At 42.0% G+C, this 19600-nt stretch overlaps 1 protein-coding gene across 1 annotated transcript in view; it reads left to right on the forward strand.

Annotated features, from left to right (window-relative positions):
- Positions 1-19600, forward strand: part of FAM3B (FAM3 metabolism regulating signaling molecule B) — a 67775-nt gene that overhangs the window by 39879 nt on the left and 8296 nt on the right. The window lies entirely within an intron of this gene.

Below are 19600 nucleotides of genomic sequence, written 5' to 3' on the forward strand. Positions count from 1 at the left end.
CAGTGATTTTGGAGCCCCAAAATAACTTCTGTCTAAGGAAATGGCAACCCACTCCAGTGTTCTTGCCTGGAGAATCCCAGGGACGAATCCCAGAGAATCCCAGGTGGAGCCTGGTGGGCTGCTGTCTATGGGGTCGAACAGAGTCGGACACGACTGAAGCGACTTAGCAGCAGCAGCTGTTTCCACTGTTTCCCCATCTATTTGCCACGAAGTGATGGGACCAGATGTCATGATCTTCGTTTTCTGAATGTTGAGCTTTAAGCCAACTTTTTCACTCTCCTCTTTCACTTTCATCAAGAGGCTCTTTAGTTCTTCACTTTCTGCCATAAGGGTGGTGTCATCTGCATATCTGAGATTATTGATATTTCTCCTGGCATTCTTGATTCCAGCTTGTGCTTCATCCAGCCCAGCGTTTCTTATGATGTACTCTGCATATAAATTAAATAAGCATGATGAAATATACAGCCTTGACGTACTCCTTTTCCTATTTCGAACCAGTGTGTTGTTCCATGTCCAGTTCTAACTATTACTTCCTGACCTGCAGACAGGTTTCTCAAGAGGCAGGTTAGGTGGACTGGTATTCTCATCCCTTTCAGAATTTTTCACAGTTTATTGTGATCCACACAGTCAAAAGCTTTGGCATAGTCAATAAAGCATAAATCGATATTTTTCTGAAACTCTCTTGCTTTTTCGATGATCCAGCGGATGTTGGCAATTTGGTCTCTGGTTCCTCTGCTTTTTCTAAAACCAGCTTGAACAACTGGAAGTTCACGGTTCACGTATTGTGAAGCCTGGCTTGGAGAATTTTGAGCATTACTTTACTAGCGTGTGAGATGAGTGCAATTGTGTGGTAGTTTGAGCATTCCTTGACATTGCCTTTCTTTGCGATTGGAATGTAAATTGACTTTTTCCAGTCCTGTGGCCACTGCTGAGTTTTCCAAATTTGCTGGCATATTGAGTGCAGCACTTTCACAGCATCATCTTTCAGGATTTGAAATAGCTCAACTGGAATTCCATCACCTCCACTAGCTCTGTTCGTAGTGATGCTTCCTAAGGCCCACTTGACTTCACATTCCAGGATGTCTGGCTCTAGGTGAGTGATCACACCATCGTGATTATCTGGGTCGTGAAGCTCTTTTTTGTACAGTTCTTCTGTGTATTCTTGCCACCTCTTCATAATATCTTCTGCTTCTGTTAGGTTCATACCATATCTGTTGTTTATTGAGCCCATCTTTGCATGAAATTTTCTCTTGGTACCTCTAATTTTCTTGGAGATCTCTAGTCTTTCCCATTCTATTGTTTTCCTCTATTTCTTTGCATTGATCACTGACGAAGCCTTTCTTGTCTTTCCTTGCTATTCTTTGGAACTCTGCATTCAGATGCTTATATCTTTCCTTTTCTCCTTTGCTTTTCACTTCTCTTCTTTTCACAGCTATTTGTAAGGCCTCCTCAGACAGCCGTTTTGCTTTTTTGCATTTCTTTTCCATGGGGATGGTCTTGATCCCTGTCTCCTGTACAGTGTCACGAACCTCAGTCCATAGTTCATCAGGCACTGTGTCTATCAGATCTAGTCCCTTAAATCTATTTCTCACTTCCACTGTATAATCATAAGGGATTTGATTTAGGTCATACATGTATGGTCTAGTGGTTTTCCCTGCTTTCTTCAATTTAAGTCTGAATTTGGCAATAAGGAATTCATGATCTGAACCACAGTCATCTCCCGGTCTTGTTTTTGCTGACTGTATAGAGCTTCTGCATCTTTGGCTGCAAAAAATATAATCAATCTGATTTCAGTGTTGACCATCTTGTGTATTACTCAGAATGGATATTACTCAGCCATAAAAAGGAACACATTTGAGCCAGTTCTGTTGAGGTGGATGAACCTAGAACCTGTTATACAGAATGAAGTGAGTCAGAAAGAGAAAGATAAATATCACATTCTGACACATACATACGAAATCTAGAAGAAAGATACTGAAGAACTTATTTACAGGGCAGCAACAGAGAACCAGACATAGAGAATAGATTTATGGACATGGGGAGAAGGGAGGAGAGGGTGAGATGTATGGAAATAGTAACATGGAAATTTACAATACCATATGTAAAATAGACAGCGGATGGGAATTTGCCGTATGGCTCAAGAAACTCAAACAGGGGCTCTGTCTGAACCTAGGGGTGTGGGATGGGGAGGGAGATGGGAGGGAGGTTCAAAAGGTAAGGGATGTATCCCTATGGCTGATTCATGGTGAGGTTTGACAGAAAACAACAAAATTCTGTAAAGCAATTATCCTTCAATTAAAAAAGAGAAGAAGAACCATTGGTATAGATGGAGAGAACAGAGTTTGCCAATGTCCATGGTAATACTTTCAACAGTACGTGATCCGTGAACTTCCAGATGTTCAAACTGGTTTTAGAAAAAGCAGAGGAACCAGAGATCAAATTGCCAACATTCGTTGGATTATCAAAAAAGCAAGAGAGTTCCAGAAAAATATCTATTTTTTCCTTGTTGACTATGCCAAAGCTTCTGACTATGTGGATCACAACAAACTGTGGAAAATTCTAAGATGGGAATGAATACCAGACCACCTGACCTGCCTCTTGAGAAACCTGTATGCAGGTCAGGAAGTAACAGTCAGAACTGGACATGGAAAAACAGACTGGTTCCAAATAGGAAAAGGAGTATGTCAAGGCTGTATACTGTCACCCTGCTTATTTAACTTATATGCAGAGAGCATCATAAGAAATGCTGGGCTGGATGAAGCACAAGATGGAATCAAGATTGCCTTGAGAAATATCAATAATCTCAGATATGCAGATGACACCACCCTTATGGCAGAAAATGAAGAACTAAAGAGCCTCTTGATGAAAGTGAAAGAGGAGAGTGAAAAAGTTGGCTTAAAGCTCAACATTCAGAAGACTAAGATCGTGGCATCTGGTTCCATCACTTCATGGCAAATAGATAGGAAAACAGTGACAGACTTTATTTTTGGGGATCAAAAATCACTGCAGATGGTGACTGCAGTTATGAAATTAAAAACACTTACTCTCTGGAAGAAAAGCTATGACCAACCTAGAGAGCATATTAAAAAGCAGCGACATTACTTTGCCAACAAAGGTCCGTCTAGTCAAAGCTATAGTTTTTCCAGTAGTAATGTATGGATGTGAGAGTTGGACCATAAAGAAAGCTGAGCACTGAAGAACTGATGCTTTTGAACTGTGGTGTTGGAGAAAACTTTGAGAGTCGCTTGGACAGCAAGGAGATCCAACCAGTCAATCCTAAAGGAAATCAGCCCTGAATATTCATCGGCAGGACTGATGTTGAAGCTGAAACTCCAATACTTTAGCCACCTGATGCAAAGAACTGACTCATTGGAAAAGGCCTTGATGCTGGGAAAAATTGAAGGCGGGAGGAGAAGGGGATGAAAGATGGTTGGATGGCATCATCAACTCAATGGACATGAGTTTGGGTAAACTCCAGGAGTTGGTGATGGACAGGGAGGCTTGGCATGCTGCAGTCCATAGGTCTCAAATAGTTGGACATGACTGAGCAACTGAACCGGACTGAACTGATGGTTATGCTGTATGGTAATTGTGTGAGTCCCTTGGACTGCAAGGAGATCAAACCAGTCAATCCTAAAGAAATCAGTCCTGAATATTCATTGGAAGGACTGATGCTGATGCTGAAGGTAAAGCTCCAATACTTTGGCCACCTGATGGGAAGAACTAACTCACTGGAAAAGACTGATGCTGGAAAAGATCAAAGGCAGGAGGAGAAGGGAACAACAGAGGATGAGATGGTTGGATGGCATCACTGACTCGATGGACATGAATTTGAGCAAGCTCCTGGTGTTGGTGATGGACAGGGAAGCCTGGCGTGCTGCAGTCTATGGGGTTGCAAAGAGTCAGAGTGGACACAACTGAGCAACTGAACTGAACCTAATTGATATAATTTCAGAGGTGATGGCCTAATGAACAGAATTGTCATGAGATAGGTTGAAAACTTAGCAGGATCCCTTGGAAAGGAAGAGGTAGGAAGACCTGGGAGGACTGGGCACAGGGGGTCAGGTTGCTTGTCTAGAATCACATCATCAGAAGGGGGTTAGTCAGGCTCAGACCCCAGAGCCTAGGAGTCGCCCTGCTCCACAGTTCCGGACACCTTCTCCAGACCATGACATAGGAGTATATCATCCTACCTGGTACACACCACCTCACTTAAACATTAACTTCATATGACTCCCTCTGAGGTAGTTACCATTATGATTCCCATGATACTGACAAGAAAACGAGTCACAGAGAGGTGAGAGGTTCAATCACCTGCCCCCCCATCACATAGCTGTTAGTGACAGGGCCAGGATTCCACCCTGGTGAGCGTAGGATCTGCTGAGTGGACCACCTTGAATCCAGTCATCTAAAGGAACCACTAAATCTTTCTATGAATGTGTAGCACCCAAAGATAGCTTGCCTGCTTCCAACAATATTCTAGATGTTTTTCAGAATTCAATGCAGAATAAAGCAGGATAAGCAGAAATAAAAGCAAATTAAAAGGAACAGGAATAAATGCGGCCAGATGCCAAGACATTTGTTTGTGGCTTTAGCATTGTATTTTTCTCGTTACTGACTCCTGGAACAGACAGTTCAGGTTGTAGAGACCTCGTTGTCTTATATAGAAAAGAAGCAGATTTGTGTAGAATGACAAGTATTTTGTTGGGTTTTGGTTTTTTTTTTTTTTTTTGCATTTCCTTCAGCCCTACAAATGTCATGGTCTGGGCACCTGCAGGCACTCCTGCCCCGGGAACAGCCCCTCCAGCTGTCAGCAGAGCTCCCTCCTCACTTACATCCCTGCCTCTGATCAGCAAGATTATACCATACTCTTGTTTCCCTGTTTTATCTGCTGCCTTGCCCCAGTAGGTCAGCTCTCTTTCTACTGTACCACACAATTTCTATTCTCTTTTCTTGGGCTTCCCTTCTGACTCAGATGGTAAAGAATCTACCTGCAATGCAGGACACCTGAGTTTGACCTCTGAGTTGGGAAGATCCCCTGGAGAAGGGAACTTGCCCCTTGGGAGCTTAGCTGTCTTCTATTGTATCACACAATTCCTGTCCACTTTCCTTACCATTGTTCTGATTAATTCACTATACTGTCATCGTGGTTTGAGCAAAATTCATCCTTTACATGATTATAACTGTGAGCATAAAATTCAGAGACCTTTAATTGATTGGAATATTTTACCAAGTGAGAACCCAACTTCTGGCGAACAAGGATACTTCCAGCTGGAAGGTGGTTAGGAGGTGTGGCTCCCAGCGCTCACGACTGGGTTTATAAATCTTGTATGAATAAGTGCCTTGTCTTCTAGTGTGATTTGTTACTAGAAACTTACATGTTTTTGTATTGCATGAGCTGACTTATTCATAACTGCAAGTTCATGATGACATGAAGAAAGTGTAGGTTTTGTTTAAGGTCAAAGTGAGCACTGGGGGGACGTCAGGAAGGTTTTAAGTTTTGGTTATGTGGCTGTGAGGGTCCGTCTCAGGATATATTCAAACTCTAGCCTCTAGTTTGGTTTTTTACTAATGGGATGAAGCAAATGTTCTTCACGACTGAAGCGTGTTGTGTACAATAATTACGTTTTGTTTGTGGTCGACTCTCTTGGTTTTCCATGAACTTAATGTCAATTTAATCCCTAAATTTCCTCCAGTTAAAATAAATCTCTCACATCAGATATTTGCCAACTTCACCTTGTGAAGCTTCTGTTCCGCTCCAATCAGCCAGGTTGTCCTGAAGCCACTGTGTGTCTGTCATCCCAGGACCCCTCTCTAACACCACTCTGGATGACCTCTGTCTCCTTCTCTCCAGTTGGAGCCCCTGTTTCCTGGATACAGTACCTTCTGCTTTCTTAGTTTTCACCTTTGTTTTGCTGGAGCACACCTTCCAGTAACATCTTGAGAAAAGGGTACAAGGGGAGGTAATTTTTTTTAAAGATTCTTTATGTTTAAAGTGTATTCATTCCCACTCACAATCAACTGATAGTTTGGCTGAGTACAGACTTATTGATTACCACATACTTACTACAGTGTTACTATATAAATGGGCTTCCCTGGTAGCTCAGCTGGTAAAGAATCCACCTGCAATGCAGGAGACCCCTGTTTGATTCCGAAGTCGGGACGATCCCCTGGAGAAGGGATAGGCTACCCATTCTAGTATTCATGGGCTTCCCTGGTGGCCCAGACGGTAAAGAATCTGCCTCCAATGCAGGAGATCTGGGTTCAATCCCTAGGTTGGGAAGAGCCCCTGGAGGAGGGCATGGCAACCCACTCCAGTATTCTTGCTTGGAGAATCCCATGGACAGAGGAGCCTTGTGGGCTACAATCTGTAGGATCGCAGAGTCGGACATGACTAAGCACAGCACAGCACTGTATAAATAGCATCCACTTTGAATCTTAAGTCATTGCCTGGAATTAAGCAACTGTCCCTCCAGCAACATTTGAGTAAGGTGACTGTGAGATTGCACTTCTCAGATTTCTAGTGGCAGGAAGTTCATTGAGGAAGAGTTCCAGCTGCTGCATTTTGAAATCCCTAGCAGGTTTGCTGGAGACCAGGCTTCCCCTGTCTGCTTCCAGCCAGTGACTGAGGACTGTTACAGAAAAAAAAAAAAAAAAATGTTCATGACACTTTGTGAAAATGGCAGTCAGACTTTATTCAAGGGAGTGATGGCAGTAGATGTGGGGACAACTGCTGTGAGGTCCTGCAGTGAAGGTGAGAAATAGGATTCAACTCCAGATACATCGTGGGCAAGAAGTGAGAGCCAAGAAACAGTGTGGAGACCATGGATGGAAGCCTACCAAGAGGAAGCACCGGGGATTAGGGCATTCTGGCTAAACAGGCTAACAAGATTCTTGCTAAAGGTGGGCCATGGTGATCAGACATCACCTAGAGGCTAGGAGGATAAGGAAACTGATTTTATATGGGTGATGATCAGATATCAAAGGGGAGACATTTAACCACACCTTTAAACTGACTTAGCAGAATTCCTACTTAAATTGGAGGATGTGAAGATAAACACTGAAGTTTATCCAAAGTCACACCTAGTTTAAAAAGATTTCAGGGCAGGGCTTCCTTGGTGGCTCAGTAGTGGTAAAGAACCCACCTGGCAATGCAGGAGTTGTTCAGTCACTCAGTCGTGTCCAACTCTTTGCGAGCCCATGAACTTCAGAATTGTAGGAGACACAGGTTCAAATCCCTGATCTGGGAGGATCCCACATGCTGCGGAGCAACTAAGTCCAAATTGATCCTGTGCTGTAGAGCCTGGGAGCCACAACAACTGAAGCCGGAGCTTCCTAGAACCCATGCTCCAGAGCAAGAGAAGCCACTGCAATGAAAAGCCCACACACTGAAACTAGAGAGTAGCTCCCACTCGCCACAACTAGAGAAAAGTCTGCACAGCAACCAAGACCCGGCACAGCCAAAAATTAAATAAATAAATAAATAAATAAAATGATTTTTAAAATTTGAAAAAGAGCTTGGAGAGCTTGAATACATTTTGGCCAAAAAGATAATAACCCTTGTCAGAACCTAGAAGCAGGAAGCTCCATTCCTGGGAAACACAAGCTCAGCTGAAGGCCAGATTGAGGTCTCAGATGTCCAGTGACCTTGCTGTAACCTCCTGAGACTGCCTAGCAGCCTGGGACATGTCCACCCCAGCTTTTCCTCCCCTTAGAGTCAGGCTTGAGTTGGGGTCTGCCCACCATCCCTGTTATCTTCTCTATTTTCACAACAAAAATTCTTGGCATTTAGCTCTGTTTCATTATCTGCTTCTCAGAGGACTCATATGAACACAATGAGAATGATGGCTTCCTCATAGTGTGTCCAACAAAGCATGTTGACCCATATTTTTATTTTTTTCCATTCCAAGAGAAGAATGTTCATCTCAGATAGTGTTTTACTCTCATCATTCTTGCTGTGTGTGAACCCAAGTGAATCCAGGGTCTTTTCATGCTAAAAACACCTAGCTGTATGTCAGCTCTCCCCCTCTATGTCTATGATCTGTGCTCGGTTGAATCCACTGATGTGGATCTGGCAGATACAAAGATCAGCTATGCAACTTCAGCACTTGGATTTGGGTATCCATGGCAAATCCTGGAACCAACTCTTTGCAGAGACTGAAGGAGGATGATATGTCCTGTGAACTGTTCATATCTCTTGCCCATTTTATTAGTATCATTGGGCTTCTAAAATTGATTTCTTTATGTATTAAGGTAGTTAGCCCTTTTGTGTTGTAAAACTGTTCTCCATACTTTGCTTTTTATTTTTTAGACACCTTTTTTAAACATGCTTATCCATGAGTTCTTTGGTGGCTCAGATGGTAAAGAATCCACCTGCAATGCAGGAGAGCTGGTTCTGATCCCTGGTTTGGGAAGATCCCCTGGAGGATGGAATGACAAGCCTCTCCAGTATTCTTGCCTGGAGAATTCCTATGGACAGAGGAGCCTTGTGGGCTACAGTCTACGGGGTCACAAAGAGTCAGGCATGACTGAGTGACTAAGCGCAGCACAACATGATTTAGTTTTGGCTTCCCAGGTAGCCCAGTGGTAAAGAATCCTCCTGCCAGTGCAGGAGCCACGAGAGACATGGGTTCAATCCCTGGGTCAGGAAGATCCTCTAGAGTAGGAAATGGCAACCCACTCCAGCATTCTTGCCTGGGAAGTCCCATGGACAGAGGAGTCCATGGGGTCACAAAGAATTGGACATGACTGAATGACTAAGCATGTCCATGCTGTAGTTAATGTAGGACCTTTAACAAAGCAAATACACCCCATATAGTGAAAGCAAAAGTTTAAATATTTGAAAAGCAACGAAAACAACACAAGTATAAAAGCATCACACTCACACACACAAAAAAACAAATATATCTCACATGTTAATAAGTGGCCTATAAACTGCCAAGGTGACTCTTAGACGAATCACAGCACAAAATTCCCAAATTATGCTGTATATTAAAAACATGTACATACAAAATAATTGAGATCACAGGGCAAACCAGTACCCTGAAAACTGGAGAGACAGGCAGATTCATAGAATCACAGCTTACCTGGAGCAGAGAGCTCAGCTGGAGCCTGCATTAGGTAGGAACCCTTAAAGGTGAAATGACTAACTGCTGGAGATTGAGCTTGGACAAGCTTGAGAAATTAACTCCTGGAAGCCAAGCCTTGGAGGAGCTCCTAAGCCTTCCTGAGTTTTTCCTCCAAGAATCCTACCAGGCTTTCAGAGTGAAAATCAAAAGAAAAAAAAAATCCCCTTGAGGTTCTGGCAGTGGCAGTGGAAAAGTGCTGTGTGGTGCTGTGCTTTGCTAAGTCGCTCAGTAGTGTCTGACTCTGCAACCCCATGGACTGTAGCCTGCCAGGCTCCTCTGTCCATGGGGATTTCCCAGGCAAGAATACTGAAATGGGTTCCCATTTCCCACTCCAGGGGATCTTCCCCATCCCAGGAATCAAACTCAGGTCTACCACATTGCAGACCGATTCTTTACCAACTAGGGCTTCCCTGATAGCTCAGTTGGTAAAGAATCCGCCTGCAATACAGGAGACTCTGGTTCAATTCCTGGGTCCAGAAGGTCTGCTGGAGAAGGGATAGGCTACCCACTCCAGTATTCTTGGGCTTCCCTTGTGGCTCAGCTGGTAAAGAATCCACCTGCTATGCAAAAGATGTGGATTCCATCCCTGGGTTGGGAAGATCCCCGGGAGAAGGCGAAAGGCTACCCACTCCAGTATTCTGGCCTGGAGAATTCCATGGATTGTGTAGTTCACGGGATCACAAAGAGTCGGACATGACTGAGCCACTTTCACTTCTTTACCAACTGGGCTACCAGGGAAGTCCAAGAATACTGGAGGGAATCCCTTCTCCAGGAGATCTTCCCCAACCCAGGAACCTAACTGAGGTCTCCTGCATTGTAGGTGTATTCCTTACCAGCTGAACTTCCAGGGAAGCCAGTAGAAAAATAGCCCTTTTGAAATAAGTTCACAGTGTTCTGTTCTCCTTAACAATAGCCTGCCTTCAAGGGAAGTGGTTTTACCAGAGTCTAACCAATGTAGATTTTAACAAAGGCTGACCTGTGTTGGGGAGGAAAATACCCAACTCCAGGCCCCTCTGGCCTTTCTGTCTCACCTAAGGAGTGAAAGAAAAAATAAGGTCACTTGTGAAGGCCACAACCCAGGGGCACAGGCTCACTGAGAGACTGAGACCTAGTCACATGACTAGAGAACACGTCCTCATCCAACATCTCTGTACCACATAATAGGGCTCCTGTAAAATAACAAAGGATTAAAGCTGAGAAGAACCGAAAGTCTCAAACCCAGTGTTAAAGAGTCTGTTGTTGTTCAGTCCCTAAGTCAAGTCTGGCTCTTTGTGACCCCATGGACTGCAACACACCAGGCTTTCCCGTCTTTCACAATCTCTTGGAGCTTGCTCAAATTAATGTCCATTGAGTCAGTGATACTATCTAACCATCTCATCCTCTATCACCCCCTTCTCTTCCTGCATTCAATCTTTCCCAGCATCAGGGTCTAAAAAGCCTATAGGGATACTCAAGAAGGCAGGGAGAAATGTTAGCCTCTGACACAACCCAACTCTTTGCCAGATGAACATAAAGTTCATGTTAAACACTGAGTTATCTATGTCTGGCTTTCAGCAAAAAATAACAATGCTTATTAAAAGTAAAAAAAAACAACAACAACAATTTAAAAGACATAAAAAGCATCAGTAGCTTATCCAAATAGAGCAGAGATTTTGGAATTAACACAAAAGGAATATTAAAACAACTATGGTTAATATACTAAGAGCTGTAATGGAAAAAGTGGGCAGAATGCAAGAACAAAATGAGTAATGTAAGCAGAGACATGGAAATCCCAAGGAAGAATCAAAAGGAAAAGGCAGAAATGAAGAACACCTTTGATGGGCTCATTAGTGGACTAGACACATCCAAGGAAAGAATCAGTGAGCTTAAGAATATGTCCGTAATACCTCCCAAACTGAGAAAAGGAGAAGAAAAAAAGAGAAAAACTTGGAAAAACAAAAAAGAAGAGAACATCCAACAACTGTGGGACACCTTCAAAAAGTATAATAAATGTAATAAGAATACCAGAAAAAGGAAAAGAGAAAGCAACAGAAATATTTGAAGTAATACTGCTGAGAACTTTTCAAAATTAGACACAGACTCCAAACCACAGATTCAGGAAGCTCATAGAATTCCAAGTAGGATAAATACCCCAAAATGTACACCTAAGTAAACTGTATTCAAACTAGAGAAGATTGAAGACAAAAAAGAAAATCTTGAAACTAGCCGGGGGAGGTGGGAATAGCCACAAAACAAAAAACACCTTACCTGTAAAAGAACAGGATAAGAATTACATCAGACTTTCCTTCAGAAATCATGCAAGCAAGAAGAAACCATGCAAGAAGAAATTGGAGTGAAATATTTAAAGCAAAGTGAGCATACCATTTTAATTCCCTATCTATGTATAAGAGTTACAGTTTAGACACTATATTCACCAGTGCTTGGTATGGTCAGTCTTTCTAATTTGGACATTCTAATAGGTGTGCAGACTGTGGTTTAAATTTGCATTTCTCTAGTTACTAATAATGTTGAGCCTCTTTTCATGTGTTTATTTGTTGTAAGTGTATTTTGTTTTGTGAAATACCTATTCAAATCAGCTCATTTTTAATTGGGTTGTTTTCTTATCAATTTCGAGGTTTCTTTATATATTTTGTATTCAGGCTCTTTATTAAATATAAGATTTGCATACAGATTTTCCCATTTTGTGTCTTGTGTTCTTCTCCTAGCTGTGTTTATCAAAGCCCAGAGAATCTTAACTCTAATGAAATCTAATTTACCAGTTTTTGTCCTTCTACAGAACATGTGTTTCATGGCATATCTAAAAACATTCTGTCTAACCCAAGGTCACAGATTTTTTCTCCAAAGTGTTCCAAAGTTTCTTTTAAATTTCTGGAATTTTGATAGTTTTAGGTTTTCACTTTATATGAGATGATATATCCATTTTGAATTTTTTTTTTGCAAATGATGTGAAATGTGAATCGTAATCATTTAAAAATGTGGCTAATTTTCTACAACCATGTGTTCATCACACTGTCTTTCTCTACTGAATCCTCTATGGAAACTCTATTTCCATATGAGTTTTTGAATAAACTTATAAATGTCTATACAAAAAGCCAACTCGATTTTTTTTTTTTAATTGAGATTGTGTTGGATCTCTACATAATTTGGGGGAAATTGACATCTTGGTAATATTGAGTCTTTTACTCAGCTCCATTTATTTAAATCTAATTTGTCTCAGTAATGGTTTGTAGTATTCAGTGTATGCATCTTACAGACCTTTTGCCATTTTTAATCTCTAAACATCTCACACTTTTATGCTATTGTGCATTTTTTTTAAATTAAAACCTACAAAATAATTTAAATTTTTAATTTCCAATTTTTTGTTGCTAGTATATAAAAGCAGTTGATTTGCATTGCTGTATAATATTGAATTGCATAAATATAGTACAATTTATTTATTCATTCTCCTGTTGAATGACATTTGGGTCATTTATACTCTGGAGTTGTGATTAATCCTGGTGCTATAAATAGTTCTATTCATACTTTTGCTGCATATGTGCATATATTTTGGTTGAGTATTGGGGGAGGGGCATAAACACCCTTAGTTTCAATGACTAGGACTCATAAGACTAAAAAAGAGTTAATACTACAGATAAAATTTGTTACAGCAAAAGACATGGAGCAAAAGCTACTGAATGGTTTGCTGGTGGAGAATTTTCTAAGTTTCAAATCTCTTTATTTGACTGTCTTTTTCAAATATCTTTATTTCATCTTCATTTCTAAAAGATTTTTTTTCTGTGGTGAGTTGGCTATTATTTTTCTTTCAACTCATTCAAGATACCATTCCATTGTCTTCTGGCTTCTATTGTTTCTCTTGAGAGGTCAACCAACAATCTAAAAGCTGATACTGTAAAAGTAACTCTTTTTTTCCCCTCCCTCATCACCTTAAAGACTTTTTTCCTTGTCTGTGGTTTTCAGTACTTGCACCTTCTTTGTCTATTGTTTTTGTTGCTTTATCTTGTTTGGAATTTATTTGGCTTCTTAAATATGTGCCTATTGAAGTCCATCATCACATTTAACAAATTCGTCATCATTGAATCTTCTGCCCCATTCACTGTCTCCCATACTTCTAGTACTCTTGATGAAACGTATGCCAGACTTGATTGCTATGTTCTCTGTAAAATCAGTTCAGTTCAGTTCAGTTCAGTCGCTCAGTCGCGTCCAACTCTTTGCAACGCCATGAATCACAGCACGCCAGGCCTCCCTGTCCATCACCAACTCCCGGAGTTCACTCAGACTCACGTCCATCAAGTCAGTGATGCCATCCAGCCATCTCATCCTCTGGTGTCCCCTTCTCCTACTGCCCCCAATCCCTCCCCAGCATCAGAGTCTTTTCCAATGAGTCAACTCTTCGCATGAAGTGGCCAAAGTACTGGAGTTTCAGCTTTAGCATCCTTCCCTCCAAAGAAATCCCAGGGCTGATCTCCTTCAGAATGGACGGTTGGATCTCCTTGCAGTCCAAGGGACTCTCAAGAGTCTTCTCCAACACCACAGTTCAAAAGCATCAATTCTGTGGCACTCAGACTTCTTCACAGTCCAACTCTCACATCCATACATGACCACAGGAAAAACCATAGCCTTGACTAGACGGATCTTTGTTGGCAAAGTAATGTCTCTGCTTTTGAATATGCTATCTAGGTTGGTCATAACTTTCCTTCCAAGGATAGACTCCATTTATTGTTTCCCATCTTTGTATCTCTGCCCTTCATTGTGGACAGGGCTGTTTTCAGTTCCCTAATTCTCTTTTCTACTGAATATCAGATCAGATCAGTCGCTCAGTCATGTCTGACTCTTTGCGACCCCATGAATCCCAGCATGCCAGGCCTCCCTGACAATCACCAACTCCCGGAGTTCACTCAGACTCATGTCCATCGAGTCAGTGATGCCATCCAGCCATCTCATCCTCTGTCATCCCCTTCTCCTCTTGCCCCCAATCCCTCCCAGCATCAGAGTCTTTTCCAATGAGTCAACTCTTCGCATGACGTGGCCAAAGTACTGGAGTTTCAGCTTTAGCATCATTCCTTCCAAAGAAATCCCAGGGCTGATCTCCTTCAGAATGGACTGGTTGGATCTTCTTGCAGTCCAAGGGACTCTCAAGAGTCTTCTCCAACACCACAGTTCAAAAGCATCAATTCTTTGGCGCTCAGCCTTCTTCACAGTCCAACTCTCACATCCATACATGACCACAGGAAAAACCATAGCCTTGACTAGACGAACCTTTGTTGGCAAAGTAATGTCTCTGCTTTTGAATATGCTATCTAGGTTGGTCAGAACTTTCCTTCCAAGGAGTAAACGTCTTTTAACTTCATGGCTGCAGTCACCATCTGCAGTGATTTTGGAACCCAGAAAAATAAAGTCTGACACTGTTTCCACTGTTTCCCCATCTATTTCCCATGAAGTGATGGGACCGGATGCCATGATCTTCGTTTTCTGAATGTTGAGCTTTAAGCCAACTTTTTCACTCTCCACTTTCACTTTCATCAAGAGGCTTTTGAGTTCCTCTTCACTTTCTGCCATAAGGGTGGTGTCATCTGCATATCTGAGGTTATTGATATTTCTCCTGGCAATCTTGATTCCAGCTTGGGTTTCTTCCAGTCCAGCGCTTCTCATGATGTACTCTGCATATAAGTTAAATAAACAGGGTGACAATATACAGCCTTGACAAACTCCTTTTCCTATTTGGAACCAGTCTGTTGTTCCATGTCCAGTTCTAACTGTTGCTTCCTGACCTGCATACAGATTTCTCAAGAGGCAGATCAGGTGGTCTGGTATTCCCATCCCTTTCAGAATTTTCCACAGTTTATTGTGATGCACACAGTCAAAGGCTTTGGCATAGTCAATAAAGCAGAAATAGAGGTTTTTCTGGAACTCTCTTGCTTTTTCGATGATCCACTGGATGTTGGCAATTTGATCTCTGGTTCCTCTGCCTTTTCTAAAACCAGCTTGAACATCAGGAAGTTCATGGTTCACATATTACTGAAGCCTGGCTTGGAGAATTTTAAGCATTACTTTACTACCGTGTGAGATGAGTGCAATTGTGTGATAGTTTGAGCATTCTTTGGCATTGCCTTTCTTTGGGATTGGAATGAAAACTGACCATTTCCAGTCCTGTGGCCACTGCTGAGTTTTCCAAATTTGCTGGCATATTGAGTGCAGCACTTTCACAGCATCATCTTTCAGGATTTGGAATAGCTCAACTGGAATTCCGTCACCTCCACTAGCTTTGTTTGTAGTGATGCTTTCTAAGGCCCATTTGACTTCACATTCCAGGATGTCTGGCTCTAGGTGAGTGATCACACCATCGTGATTATCTGGGTCGTGAATATCTTTTTTGTACAGTTCTTCTGTGTATTCTTGCCACCTCCTCTTAATATCTTCTGCTTCTGTTAGGTCCATACCATTTCTGTCCTTTATCGAGCCCATCTTTGCATGAAATGTTCCTTTGGTATCTCTGATTTTCTTGGAGATCTCTAGTCTTCCCCATTCTGTTGTTTTCCTCTATTTCTTTGCATTGATCACTGAAGAAGGCTTTCTTATCTCTTCTTGCTATTCTTTGGAACTCTGAATTCAAATGGATATATCTTTCCTTTTCTCCTTTGCTTTTCACTTCTCTTCTTTTCACAGCTATTTGTAAGGCCTCCCCAGACAGCCATTTTGCTTTTTTGCATTTCTTTTCCATGGGGATCGTCTTGATCCCTGTCTCCTGTACAATGTCACGAACCTCATTCCATAGCTCATCAGGCACTCTATCTATCATATCTAGGCCCTTAAATCTATTTCTCACTTCCACTGTATAATCATAAGGGATTTGATTTAGGTCATACCTGAATGGTCTAGTGGTTTTCCCTACTTTCTTCCATTTAAGTCTGAATTTGGCAATAAGGAGTTCATGGTCTGAGCCACAGTCAGCTCCTGGTCTTGTTTTTGCTGACTGTATAGAGTTTCTCCATCTTTGGCTGCAAAGAATATAATCAATCTGATTTCGATGTTGACCATCTTGTGATGTCCATGTATAGAGTCTTCTCTTGTGTTGTTGGAAGAGGGTGCTTGTTATGACTAGTGCATTTTCTTGCCAAAACTCTATTAGTCTTTGCCCTGCTTCATTCCGTATTCCAAGGCCAAATTTGCCTGTTACTTCAGGTGTTTCCTGACTTCCTACTTTTGCATTCCAGTCCCCTATAATGAAAAGGACATCTTTTTTGGGTGTTAGTTCTAAAAGGTCTTGTAGGTCTTCATAGAACCATTCAACTTCAGCTTCTTCAGCATTACTGGTTGGGGCATAGACTTGGATTACTGTGATATTGAATAGTTTGCCTTGGAAACAAACAGATCATTCTGTCGTTTTTGAGATTGCATCCAAGTACTGCATTTTGGACTCTTTTGTTGACTATGATGGCTACTCCATTTCTTCTGAGAGATTCCTGCCCACGGTAGTAGATACAATGGTCATCTGAGTTAAATTTGCCCATTCCAGTCGATTTCAGTTCGCTGATTCCTAGAATGTTGACATTCACTCTTGCCATCTCTTGTTTGACCACTTCTAATTTGCCTTGATTCATGGACCTGACATTCCAGGTTCCTATGCAATATTGTTCTTTACAGCATCGGACCTTGCCTCTATCACCAGTCACATCCACAGCTGGGTACTCTTTTTGCTTTGGCTCCATCCCTTCATTCTTTCTGGAGTTATTTCTCCACTGATCTCCAGTAGCATATTGGGAACCTACTGACCTGGGGAGTTTCTCTTTCAGTATCCTATCATTTTGCCTTTTCATACTGTTCATGGGGTTCTCAAGGCAAGAATACTGAAGTGGTTTGCCATTCCCTTCTCCAGTGGACCACATTCTGTCAGATCTCTCCACCATGACCCGCCTACCTTGGGTTGTCCCACGGGCATGGCTTAGTTTCATTGAGTTAGACAAGGCTATGATCCTAGTGTGATTAGATTAACTAGTTTTCTGTGAGTATGGTTTCAGTGTGTCTGCCCTCTGATGCCCTCTTGCAACACCTACCATCTTACTTGGGTTTCTCTTACCTTGGACGTGGGGTATCTCTGCACGGCTACTAAAGCAAAGCGCAGCCAATGCTCCTTACCTTGGACGAGGGGTATCTCCTCACCGCCACCCTTCCTGACCTTCAATGTAGGATAGCTCCTCTAGGCCCTCCTGTGCCCAAGCAGCCACGGCGTGGGGTTGGTCTCCCCGGCCACCGCCCCTGGCCTCGGGCTTGGGGTTGCTCCTCCCGGCTGCCGCCCCTGGCCTTGGGTGTGGGGGCATGGGGTAGCTACTCTTACCCGCCGCCCCTGGCCTCAGGCTTAGGGGCGTGGGGTATCTCCTCTCGGCCGCCGCCCTGACCTCTGACACGGGGTAACTCCTCTTGTTGCCGCCCCTGACCTCGGACGCTGGGTATCTCCTCTCGGCCGCCCCCCCGACCTCGGATGTGGGGTAGCTCCTCTCGGCTGTTCCTGCGCCATCGCAGTCTGGCACTCTTGGCCACTGCCCCTGACCTCGGACGTGGGATAATCTGCCGTTAAATTATTAATTTTAAATATTCTATTATCCGAACTTTATTTTTCTAATCTATCTTTCTTTTGTAGTTTCCAGTTCTGAAATCTTCAGTCTTATCTGTCATCTTCTTGAACATATTAAGTATGGTTGTTTGAAAGTCTGTTTGATAATTCTACTATTTGGGGTCCATGAGTCTATCCTTATCATCAGTTTTTTTTTTGGTTGTGTTGGTTCTTCTTTATGTTGGCTTCTCTCCTTACATGCAGTATGCCAGAGAGTGCATTTGATAAATTGCTTTGCTTTGGGTTTTGTTGTTTGTTTTGTTTTTTACTGAGGCATTAGATGGTATTATCTTCTACTGAGGATTTTTTTTTTTTTGCTTCTGATAGGGATGCAGAATCTTTAGCAAAACAGAATGATCTGAATATATGTTAAGGATTGAGATTTATTTTTCTGAGCCACCCATTGGACTTAAAACAGCATCACAGCCATGCAAGTTCTTTTTTTTTTTTTTTTTTCTGATTCATTTTCACTTCTAGGATTCAATTCTTTTTGACCCCAACCCAAACAAAAGTGGAGGGTTTATCAGGGCCCTCCCTTTGGTTGGCCCTAGCTTCCAACCTTTGTCCTCCTTGCCTCAGATGGTTGTCAGAAATGCTACTCATCTTTTGTACTTTCTCTGAAATCAGCAAATGGTCCTAGTATTAAAGTGACTTTAAATGCTGGTCACCACCTTGAAATTTAGCCTTCTCAAAAATCTTGGCTAAGAATGCTTTACTACTTACTAGGTAATCTAGCATACTTCAGCAGATCTTTTTTTTTTTTTAAGTTCCATTTAAAAAATTTTCCCTATAAGAGAATAGATTTATAATACCCATTTTTTCTTTCTTCAGATTGTTATAGGATATTCTCTAAAATTGCCCCCTAAAAGCTACTCTCTGCAAAAGGACTTAGTTTGGAAGATCCATGGGGACTTTAGATAAGCATGGCAAGAACAGAATATTCCAGGGCCGTATTTACTGTTCTAAAGCATGGAAAGAGGAGGACAGCTTTCAAATTCTTTTTATGAAGCTATCGTATCATTGATTCTAAAACTTGACAGAGGATGCGTGCACACATACAGATGGACACACACACACAATTCCAGAGGTCTTCAGTAATGTTTCCCATTTCCAGGATAGTCAGTTTTCTCCTTGGTTTTAAGGCATAATCCGCTTGAACCTGGGCATTTCATATTCTCCAATTTAAAAGTAAAAATTAAGTGAGATAGTGAATGGAATTTATTTAAGGAGATAAACAGGGTTACTTTTTGTGGTTGGATAAAAGGATTCTTTGTTGTTCAGTCGTTCAGTCATGTTCGACTCATTATGACCCCATGGACTGCAACAGGCCAAGCTTCCCAGGCATCAGCAAAAGCTCTGTCAGAGCAGTGAACAGAACAGGATGAATAGAAGCTGACACCAGAGTTGGATCAGACCCAGCTCTTTTCATTCACCTCTTGTACCTCATTTTTTCCAGCCAGCCAGGCTGAATGTGTCAGTCATGTTTGCCACCCCCTTCTCTGTGTGTCTCACATCCCACCCATTGTCGAAGCCCAGCAAGTATACATCTTCAATATCTCTTTACTTTGCCATTTCCTTTCTCTTCCTATTTCTCATCTCCTTGTTCATGGTCTAGTAAACTTTCATTAGACTATGCAAGTAACCAGGTAAAGTATGTGTGTGTGTGTCTGTTTGTCTACAGACTTTCTGGCTTCTAATGCATTCTATTGGTGGTTGTTCTCCATATTTATATGGTTGGAAAATGAATGCCCTCCTATGAGGAGGTTAAAGCTTTAGTGAGAGAGTGTTTGCAGAAATGCTGTGCTAAGCAAACACTGGTGTTTCTCTCCCTGGCTGTTTGTGTAGATTATGACACTATATGCAA

The sequence above is a fragment of the Bos taurus genome, chromosome 1, assembly GCF_002263795.3.
Source record: "Bos taurus isolate L1 Dominette 01449 registration number 42190680 breed Hereford chromosome 1, ARS-UCD2.0, whole genome shotgun sequence".
Taxonomy (NCBI): domain Eukaryota; kingdom Metazoa; phylum Chordata; class Mammalia; order Artiodactyla; family Bovidae; genus Bos; species Bos taurus.